Source organism: Dicentrarchus labrax, unplaced genomic scaffold (genome assembly GCF_905237075.1).
Source record: "Dicentrarchus labrax unplaced genomic scaffold, dlabrax2021, whole genome shotgun sequence".
Classification (NCBI taxonomy): Eukaryota; Metazoa; Chordata; class Actinopteri; family Moronidae; genus Dicentrarchus; species Dicentrarchus labrax.
The window spans coordinates 21196633-21208420 of NW_026136712.1; positions in this window are offsets into that span (position 1 = coordinate 21196633).

Below are 11788 nucleotides of genomic sequence, written 5' to 3' on the forward strand. Positions count from 1 at the left end.
TGTAAAAGAGTATTTTTACAGTTGGGTTTTAGTAGTTTTACATAAGTAAACTTCTCTGGTAGATATGTATGTGTGTAGCCTGTTGATGTCGTGGTTGTTTATGTATTAAATGTGCAGTTAAACCTAGAAATTATTAAATTAATTCAACAATGGCAAAGTCAATCTGTTTTGAATTTTGTAGGTCAGTGATTCCCGAACTGTGGGTTAATATATCTCAGCATTTCATTCATTTCTGCAAATAAAACTAAGCAAAAATGTTATTTTTAAAGCAAATTTGTTTTTAAGTCTGTATGATTGTTAAAAAAAAAACACAGTAAATACAAAGAATTGTATAAAAAGTTATTAAAAATATCAGGAAAACTAATCTCTAGAAACAAAACCCATTTAATCACTAATTTTACTAAAACTTCCAGCAATTTGTTCACTAATATTAAATAATATAAGAAGTGAGAAGATATAAAAGGAATCTCTTAAGGAAAAAGGTGAATAATAGCAAGTTTTTTTTTTACATCATTTTATCAATTATTACTACAAAACGTATTAATTAGTAAGTATTAACGTATTTTATACTAAAAATCCTTTTTATTTGGCAACACTTTGTAGAGTTTTAGTTTGTTGTGTGTCCGTCTGTTGCTGTGTTGTTTATATTTAACATTTTCCCCTTTGTTACTATCGCTTATCTCCTCACATTAATCATCTCAGAACATTTTCTCATGGTCTTCCCTCCCCAGTTGATCCCGTGCACTCGGCCTCGTGACCAGAATATGATTCATGTGAAGACAAACATTTGGCCTCAGATTTGCCTTCATTCTCCACACGTTTGATACGATCTGAAAGGAGACGGTTGTGTTTCTCTGAACTCGGCAGAGCGCCTGACCCCTGTGAGTATCTGTAACAAAAGACTGAAAGCAGGGTTGTTGTGATGCAACATAAAGATGTTTGGCTCAGGACTGAAAATAAAACTCTGGTTACTGGATGGATTCCGATATTAACGGCACAATGGGGGGGGATGTTTGGACTTTATGGAAGCAAAGAAATTAGGTTTTGTTTCCAGTCACCCAACATTAGTCAGCTAACATCATTCAACTTTCAACCTATAACACATGTTGAACTTACAAAAACTACAATCAAATCTGAGATTTCTCAACGACAATCAGGTGAAAGAGACAAATTTAGCCGTCTAGCTCAATAGACTCCCATTCATTCTGCACTGATGGACGATCGCCCCCAGTGGACCTCTGGTGGAACTGCAACCAAAATTCGGTACAATGGGACTTAATAGAAAGTGGCCAGGCTCTCCGTAGACGGGCTCCGGTACCGCTGACGTCAAATGTGTTCACTGGGAGGCTGCTGACTAACTGCAGCTACTTCGCTCTGTGTCGCTAAAAGTTGAAGATTGATTGAATGTCATGATATTATTGGTTGAAATCAGTTAGTTTACAGTCTGTGTTACACTTTATTTCCAAGAAGACAAAATTATTGGATTTTGATATTAAAATACAAAGAAATGTAGTTTTTGTGAATGTTTTGACATAAATTATTAAATATAGGAACAATATAACTGAGGGTGTGATCTTAAAAGGGTTAAAATGTCATTTTTAATTTCATCTAGACTTTATTTGTGTGACATTCAGCCATTTTTAATAGTACATTCGTCCACTCGACCCCAGAAAAGGACATTTGGATGGTTAAATGAAAGATAGCATTAAAGAGAAATAATTCCTTTAAGCTCGTAGTGGTGATCAAATGGCTGTGGGCCAATTTACAGCTTCGACCGCTCATTAGCCCGAGTTCTGTCTCACCCTCCGCTGAAGCCTTGTCCAGTCACATTTTATTTATATCATCTAAAATCACCCAATTTCCCTCAGCGACTGTACAATCTGTACCACGTTCAACACCCTCGGTCCACCAGGGAGGAGGTTTCTCTGTGAACCCTCGTGATTTATTTTATTATTTAATTATTTTTAAATTTTAATTCAGCACACACTGCTATGTATTACGTTTTCTGTGTGTTATGTTTTTAATTAATTTTAATTATAAAGCATCTCTTATTGACTGTTGCTGTGTATTTGGTTGGCTTCATAAATCACCTTTAATCTGATTATTTATTGATATTTTTTGGTGTGTATGTAAAGAACATGCAGTACAAATAAATAATTAGAATACTTGAATATACTTTATTTGAATATTAGATGCATGAATATTGATGGATTTTCAAAGTAAAAGTATGTTAAAGCTGTAAATTAAAGTGTTATTTACATTAAATATTCAGTTGTGGTTAAAAGTCAGTATTCAGCTCATTTAAATTCTAATTATTTTTGCATTGTGTCTCTTCATACAAGCTTATTTATTATGACTTATTCTTCCTGAACCCGTAACCATCTGCTTTTAATGATTTGTACGTTTTCTGTAAATAAAAGCGGTTAAAACAGCCTGAGTGGGACCGATTACTTCCCATGTTTCCGCTGTTTCTTGCTCAACATGAGGACTTTTTCTGGAACAACAAGATGAGTTTTTTTGCAAAAAAAAAAAAAAGAATAAATAAATAAAAAATGAAGCAATAACAATCATGTGAAAGGGACTGCAGGAGAACAACAGCTGATTGTCTGAAGAGGGAGTTTCCAGAAGACCTCTGTCCTCCCCTGCTGATACGAGGTTGCTGAGGAATGTCGAGCACAGATATCACTTTAATTATGGGTTTAACATTTCAAAGAGTTCGGTGCATTCGTCCCCCGGTATCTGCACGAGTCAGTCAGTGGCAGTTTTAATCTAGTTTAATATGTTTCCAATCAGCAGCTGGCTAATTCCCAAAGAGCCATTTTCTTTATGGAGCCATTAAAAAGACATTAGAAAGATAAGGTCGCTAAAGAGGACTTTAAAAGGTAATGAGAGATTTCATCTTCGGAAACGTACTCAGGTGTTAGTTTCAGAAAGCTTCATTCGATCGGTTGTGTCTCCGATAAACTCGGTGCTAACAGTGCGAGCGCATTAAGCTACCTGTTCACCAGGTGAGCTCAGTGCGGATCTAGAAATGAGTAATTAATAGTCATTAAATCGGCTGCAGACGTTAATGTTCCCCTCAGGATGAACTGTAATCAACCCGGTGATCCTTGTGTAGCGACGCAATCAGGTCAAAATGTCCAATTCTTAAAGGTCCAGTGTCTAACATTTAGGCAGAAATATAATATAATATTAATATGTGTGTTTTTATTTGTGTTTGAATACCGGAAAATAAGAATTGTTAGAATTAGATGGTTTTATCTACAGTTGTGGAGTTCGCCATGTTTCTACAGAAGCCCAGAACAGACAAACCAAACACTGGCTGCAGATTGGGACCTTCGCGGCCACCGTAGTTTCTCCTTTGCGCTTTGAAGCCGAGGGTGAAGCGAGGGAGTTGCGATCTGTAACTACACCGCTGAATGTTCAAAAAGGAAACCAAATATTGAAGATGATCAACATAGATTAGCCTAGCACCTACATATATCTGCAAAACTGATTATATTCCCTCCATCATCCACAGCTGTACTTTGTTAGTTTAGTCCTTAAATCAGATAAAGTAATTATTGTAGGTGATTTTAATATTCATGTGGATGTTGACAATGACAGCCTTAGTAATGCATTTATATCATTAATAGACTCAATTGGCTTCTGTCAGAGTGTAAATAAACCAACTCATTGTTTTAATCACACTCTTGACCTTGTTTTATCATATGGCATTGATATTGAACATTTAATAGTCTTCCCACATAATCCTTTCTTATCTGACCATTATTTAATAACTTTTGAATTCATACTATTAGATTATAAGCCATTAGGCAAAACTTCCTACAGCAGATGTCTATCTGACAGTGCTGTAGCTAAATATAAGGAGGAGATTCCTTCAGTGTTTAATTCAATGCCATGTCTGAATTTAACAGAGTCCTATAACGACTTTAGTCCCTCTGAAATTGATAATCTTGTCGATAGTGCTACAGGCTCACTACGAAGAACATTAGATTCTATCGCTCCTATAAAAAGGAAATTATTAAAACATAGGAGACTAGCACCTTGGTATAAGCACCAAACCCGCCAGTTAAAACAAATAGCTAGGAAATCTGAAAGGAAATGGCGCTCTTTTTATCAGAATATCGCTCAAATTGGCAAGATAATCTTAAAATTTATAGAAAGGCCCTCCGTAATGCCAGAGGAGCCTATTATTCAGCACTAATAGAAGAAAATAAGAATAACCCTAGGGTCCTCTTCAGCACTGTTGCCAGGCTGACAGAGAGTCACAACTCTATTGAGCCACATATCCCCATAAACTTAAGTAGCAATGACTTCATGAGCTTCTTCTATAATAAAGTTATTACTATTAGTGAAAAAATTAATCACCAACTGCCATCAACAGTTACCAGTGGCTCTCCAAGTTCAGGGACTTCTGTCAATGTAAACTTAGATATATATTTAGACTGTTTTTCTGCTATCGATCTTCATCAGTTAACTTCAATCATTTCTTCATCGAAGCCATCAACCTGTCTGTTAGACCCGATCCCAACTAGGCTGCTTAAAGAAGTTGTTCCCTTAATTGGCACTTCTTTACTGGATATGATTAATCTTTCTTTATTATCAGGATATGTACCACAGTCCTTTAAAGTAGCTGTAATTAAACCCCTTCTTAAAAAGTCCACTCTTGACCCAGGGGTTTTAGCCAACTATAGACCGATTTCTAACCTCCCCTTCCTCTCTAAGATTCTGGAGAAGGTAGTCGCCAAAGAGTTGTGTGACTTTCTACATAACAATAGTTTATTTGAGGATTTTCAGTCAGGATTTAGAGTTCATCATAGCACAGAGACAGCTCTGGTTAAAGTTAATAATGACCTTCTGACTGCTTCTGACAATGGACTTGTCTCTGTATTTGTATTATTAGATCTTAGTGCTGCATTTGACACCATTGACCATGATATTCTTTTGGGGAGACTTGAGCATCAAATTGGCATTAAAGGAACCGCACTAAGCTGGTTTAAGTCATATTTATCAGATCGCTTGCAGTTTATACATGTTAACGATGAATCTTCACTAAATACTACAGTTAGTCATGGAGTTCCACAAGGTTCTGTACTTGGACCAATACTATTTACTTTATATATGCTCCCTTTAGGCAACATTATTAGGAATCCCTCCATTAACTTTCACTGTTATGCAGATGATACGCAGTTATATCTATCAATCAAACCCAATGAAATTAATTAATTATCTAAATTACAAACATGTCTTAAGGACATAAAATCCTGGATGACCTGCAATTTTCTGATGTTAAACTCAGAAAAAAACGAAATTCTTGTTCTTGGCCCCAAAAACCTTAGAGACTCACTGTCTAAAGATATAGTCACTCTAGATGGCATTAACTTGGCCTCTAGCACCACTGTCAGGAATCTTGGAGTTATCTTTGATCAGGATTTGTCATTTAACTCCCACATAAAGCAGACCTCTAGGACCGCCTTCTTTCATTTACGTAATATTAGAAAAATTAGACACATCCTATCACAGACAGATGCAGAAAAACTAATCCATGCATTTGTTACTTCAAGGCTGGATTACTGCAACTCTTTACTATCAGGCTGCCCCAATAAGTCCATTAAAACGCTCCAATTAATGCAGAACGCTGCAGCACGAGTACTGACAGGAACTAGAAAAAGAGATCACATCTCTCCTGTACTAGCTTCTCTGCATTGGCTCCCTGTAAAATGTAGAATAGAATTTAAAATCCTCCTCCTCACCTATAAAGCTCTTCATGGTCAGGCCCCTTCATATCTTAAAGAGCTCATAGTACCCTATTACCCCTCTAGAACACTACGTTCTCTGAATGCTGGACTACTTGTGGTTCCTATAGTCTCTAAAAGTAGAACAGGAGCCAGAGCCTTCAGTTACCAAGCTCCTCTCCTGTGGAACCAGCTTCCAGTTGTGGTTCGGGAGGCAGACACCCTCACCACATTCAAGAATAGGCTTAAGACATTCCTCTTTGATAAAGCTTATAGTTAGGGCTGGATCAGGTGAGTCCTGAACCATCCCTTAGTTACGCTGCTATAGGCCTAGACTATCGTGGGATTTCCCATGGTGCACTGAGCTACTCTCTTCCTCTCTCTTTCTGCACTCATTCATGTCCCATTAATGCATGTTACTAACTCCACTTCTTCCCCGGAGTTCTTGTGCTTTCTCGTCTCGCAGGTTCTCATGGATCCTGGTGGAGCCTCCTGCCATGGTCCTGCTTGACTGCCATTGCCAATACTGTTGTTGCTGTGCACCTGTCTGTCTGTCTGTCTCTCGCTCTCTCTCTCTCTGCCTCTCTCTCTCTCTCTGTCTCTCTCTCTCTCTCACCCCAACTGGTCGAGACAGACGACCACCCACCTAGAGCCGGAGGATCTGTCCTAGGTTTCTGCCTTTTAACAGGCAGTTTTTCCTTGCCCTTGTCGCCAAGGTCTTGCTCATGGTGGTACTGTTGGGTCTCTGTAATTAATGTTAAAGAGTTCGGTCTAGACCTGCTCTATTTGAAAAGTGTCCTGAGATAACTTCTGTTATGAATTGGCGCTATACAAATAAAATTGAATTGAATTGAATTGAATTTGTGTTTAGCACTAATTATCGTTTGACATGTTCAAAGCAAAACGTCAATAAAACAATAAAACCTGCAGTTCCTCTATCGGCCACTAGAGGCTCCAGCAGTGAGTCTCCATAAGGCCTTATATTAAAATGTCTAACAGCAGAAATAAACATGTTTACAACCTGATACATAAACAGTTTTGGTCTCTGGAGATAATTTCCTCCTTCATGACGACTGTACAGGGTTGAATCTTTATAAAACTCACCTGTTAATATTATATTAAAGCTTAAAGTTGTGTATAATCAAGGACACGGCTGCTTAAAGTGCCGTCACAGGAGCTTTAAATTGAAGTGTAACCAGAACACTGAATATATTTCTCAACTTTTAGTTGTATTCGTCTTTAAAAGGACTCTGAAAAGCTATTACAGCCACACAGGCAGAAGATTGGGTTTCTGTGATGAATATAAAATACCAGAAAGCAAAGTGAAAGCTTTTTTTTTTAACCTATAAATCTACAAACACCTCCCCACGTTGCCAGGAATGAAATACTTATGCAATATGAATTTTTAATTAAATAATAAAAATGATAAATACGACCACCAGCTGCTGCTGTGGCTGCTGAAAGTAGGAAGAAGAGAAAACCTGGATGGATGGGAAAATCAGCCTGGAGTCCAACTCTTCGTCTCTTCCTCCTCTTCCTCCTCCTCCTCCTCCTGTGAGCTCTAATGTGAGTAACAGACCACAGTGGCAGGTTTCATCCACCTTCTTCTTCTTCACTGCAACAAAACACCAACCAGGAAGAGTTTTTAAAGGTCATAAAAACAAATTTGACACAGAAATAACAGAAATATGTATTAAAGTATTAAAAGTAACAATACTCATTATAATATTACCAAGAACTTCAACTTAAGTACTTTATTTAAGTGGAATTTTAACTTTTACTTCACATTTCAGAGAGAAATATTTACTGTAAAAACATTATTTTTGAGAAAACTCTTAAAATTTAAGGGCAACTGTTTTTATATTTTAAGTCATATTTTAACTTTTTGATGTTCATAAGTTTTAAAATAAATATAAATTTATTGTAAACTCTGAAACTGAAATAATTGAAATAATAAAATTCCTAATTTTTCCTTATTCTGGTGCTTGAAAATTAAATAGCTGCCATTTAAAATATTAAATGATATATATAATCAATCAATATATCAGTTATATATGTATATAAATTAGGAAATACTGAGTTTTTTTGTTTGTAAAATGTAAAGATTCAAGTTTTTCTAGAGAAGAAAAGTCGTTTTACTTAAAACTCAAAAAGTTGCCTTGAATTTGAGTTGAAAAACACATCAAGCTTATTTCCCTTCGAAATCGGAAGATGTCTAGCAGTGCCATCAGCTCTGAACTGGCAGAAACCAGTGGGACCCAGGTACACCAATCTACTGTCCGGAGAAGTCTGCCCAGAAGTAGTCTTCATGGAAGAGTTGCAGCCAAAAAGCCTCTAACATGGAAACAAGGCCAAGCGACTAAACTATGCACGAAAACATAAGAACTGGGGTGCAGAAAAATGGCAGCAGGTGCTCTGGACTGATGAGTCAAAATTTGAAATATTTGGCTGTTGCAGAAGGCAGTTTGTTCGCCGAAGGGCTGGAGAGCGGTACAATAATGAGTGTCTGCAGGCAACAGTGAAGCATGGTGGAGGTTCCTTGCAAGTTTGGGGCTACATTTCTGCAAATGGAGTTGGAGATTTGGTCAGGATTAATGGTATCCTCAATGCTGAGAAATACAGGCAGATACTTATCCATCATGCAATACCTCATGTCAGGGAGGCGTATAATTGACCCCAAATTTATTCTGCAGCAGGACAACGACCCCAAACATACAGCCATGGTCAATAGGAACTATCTTCAGCGTAAAGAAGAACAAGAAGTCCTGGAAGTGATGGCATGGCCCCCACAGAGCCCTGATCTCGAGTGTGTCTGGGATTACATGAAGAGACAGAAGGATTAGAGGAAGCCTACATCCACAGAAGATCTGTGGTTAGTTCTCCACGATGTTTGGAACAACCTACCAGCTTAGTTCCTTCAAAGACTGTGTGCAAGTGTACCTAGAAGAACTGATGCTGTCTTGAAGGGCAAAGGGTGGTCACACCAAGTATTGATTTGATTTAGGTTTCTCTTCTGTTCATTCACTGCATTTTGTTAATTGATGAAAATAAATTATTAAAACTTCCATTTTTGAAAGCATTCTTAGTTTACAGCATTTTTTTCATACCTGCCTAAAACTCTTGCACAGTACTGTAGATTGAGCTCTTTTTGATTACTTTAAATACTGTTGGAGAGTTTTATTCATAACAGTGTAAAAACTGAGCATATTTAATAAAGTAAATTGTTTGATTAAAAAGTCGAATAAACTCCACTGGAACATAAAATGGAAATAACTCAGAGTAGGATTTTAGTCTGAGTGAAGATAAATCAAGAAACTTAACTGTTGATTTTATATATATAATTATATTGTATTTCCACACATAAAAGGTCTAAATGTTCCGGCTCCACTGCCAGGAAAATAAAAACAGCACATTTTATTGAGTTTTCTGACCGTACAGTCGCCAGATTGAAATATTCTGAGTATAAAACTCTGCGACGAGCCTATAAAACACATTACCTCACTGTTCATCAACTACATCAATAACCCAACAATATATAATATTATTGATCGTTTGATCCTTTATTCACTGTCTCTGCCTGATACTTGAGTGCACTTGTACTGTGGTTTTATGACTGTAACTCAACATATTTGAGTATTTTATCACTGATCACATCAAATCTTAATAACTACAGTTAAATAAATGTAACGCAGTAAAAATAACAATATTCACCTTTAAACTGTTGAGAAATAGAAGCAGAAAGTAGATTAAAATACAGAAATAAGTTATTTCCACCTTATTTATACAATAAAAACATAAATACCAGATTATATAAGTGAATTCCAGTTGTATATATTTATATATAGAAGAATATAGGCACCAAGATGACCAATAAGTAAAATATATATAATAAAGTAGATAGTGTGCAGTGTGCGTAATATTCACTATACATTAATAATACAATAATACAATGAACACACGGGCCTATGAGAAGAAGAAACATACATTTTAATGACATTTACAAGACATTTTTCATCAACCTGGGAAACACTGAAGAACATCTTTGAGTTACTTGTACTTCTGAATATTTTAATACTTTACTATAAATATATTAATAGCTCACAGTATAGAGCATGAGCTCCACCTCTGCCAGCTCTGATCTTAACATACTGCTTCAACTTAAATACATTAATCCAATGATAGATTATATTATACTGTCAGTATGGCCTCTCTATCTATCAATCAATAAATCTATATCTATCAATCAATCAATCTATCCTCTATCTATCTATCTATCTATCTATCTATCTATCTATATCTATATAGACACGTGGCTATTTTTCATGTATTTGCTACAAATTCACTTACTATGAGTCTTATTAAGAGATGCTAAATCAATACTTACAGATGCTAAATCAATAATTTGAGATGCTAAATCAATATTTAGAGATGCTAAATCAATAATTTGAGATGCTAAATCAATATTTAGAGATGCTAAATCAATAACTTGAGATGCTAAATCAATATTTTGAGATGCTAAATCAATAATTTGAGATGCTTAGTCAATAATTTGAGATGCTAAATCAATATTTTGAGATGCTAAGTCAATAATTTGAGATGCTAAATCAATATTTAGAGATGCTAAATCAATATTTAGAGATGCTAAGTCAATATTTTGAGATGCTAAATCAATATTTAGAGATGCTAAGTCAATATTTAGAGATGCTAAATCAATATTTAGAGATGCTAAATCAATAATTTGAGATGCTAAATCAATATTTAGAGATGCTAAATCAATATTTAGAGATGCTAAATCAATAATTTGAGCTGCTAAATCAATATTTTGAGATGCTAAGTCAATATTTAGAGATGCTAAATCAATATTTAGAGATGCTAAGTCAATATTTTGAGATGCTAAATCAATATTTAGAGATGCTAAATCAATATTTTGAGATGCTAAATCAATATTTAGAGATGCTAAGTCAATATTTAGAGATGCTAAATCAATATTTAGAGATGCTAAATCAATAATTTGAGATGCTAAATCAATATTTAGAGATGCTAAATCAATATTTAGAGATGCTAAATCAATATTTAGAGATGCTAAATCAATAATTTGAGATGCTAAATCAATATTTTGAGATGCTAAATCAATAATTTGAGATGCTTAGTCAATATTTAGAGATGCTAAATCAATATTTTGAGATGCTAAGTCAATAATTTGAGATGCTAAATCAATATTTAGAGATGCTAAGTCAATATTTTGAGATGCTAAATCAATATTTAGAGATGCGAAATCAATATTTAGAGATGCGAAATCAATATTTAGAGATGCTAAGTCAATATTTTGAGATGCTAAATCAATATTTAGAGATGCTAAGTCAATATTTAGAGATGCTAAATCAATAATTTGAGATGCTAAATCAATATTTAGAGATGCTAAGTCAATATTTAGAGATGCTAAATCAATATTTAGAGATGCTAAATCAATATTTAGAGATGCTAAGTCAATATTTAGAGATGCTAAATCAATATTTAGAGATGCTAAGTCAATATTTAGAGATGCTAAATCAATAATTTGAGATGCTAAATCAATATTTACAGATGCTAAATCAATATTTAGAGATGCTAAGTCAATATTTAGAGATGCTAAATCAATAATTTGAGATGCTAAATCAATATTTAGAGATGCTAAGTCAATATTTAGAGATGCTAAGTCAATATTTAGAGATGCTAAATCAATATTTAGAGATGCTAAGTCAATATTTAGAGCAAACAATGAGATGCTAAATCAATAATTTGAGATGCTAAATCAATATTTAGAGATGCTAAGTCAATATTTAGAGATGCTAAATCAATATTTAGAGATGCTAAATCAATATTTAGAGATGCTAAGTCAATATTTAGAGATGCTAAATCAATAATTTGAGATGCTAAATCAATATTTAGAGATGCTAAGTCAATATTTAGAGATGCTAAATCAATATTTAGAGATGCTAAATCAATAATTTGAGATGCTAAGTGAAAAGTTTCTCATTATGTCGTCGCACTGGCAGAAATAAGCTTCCATA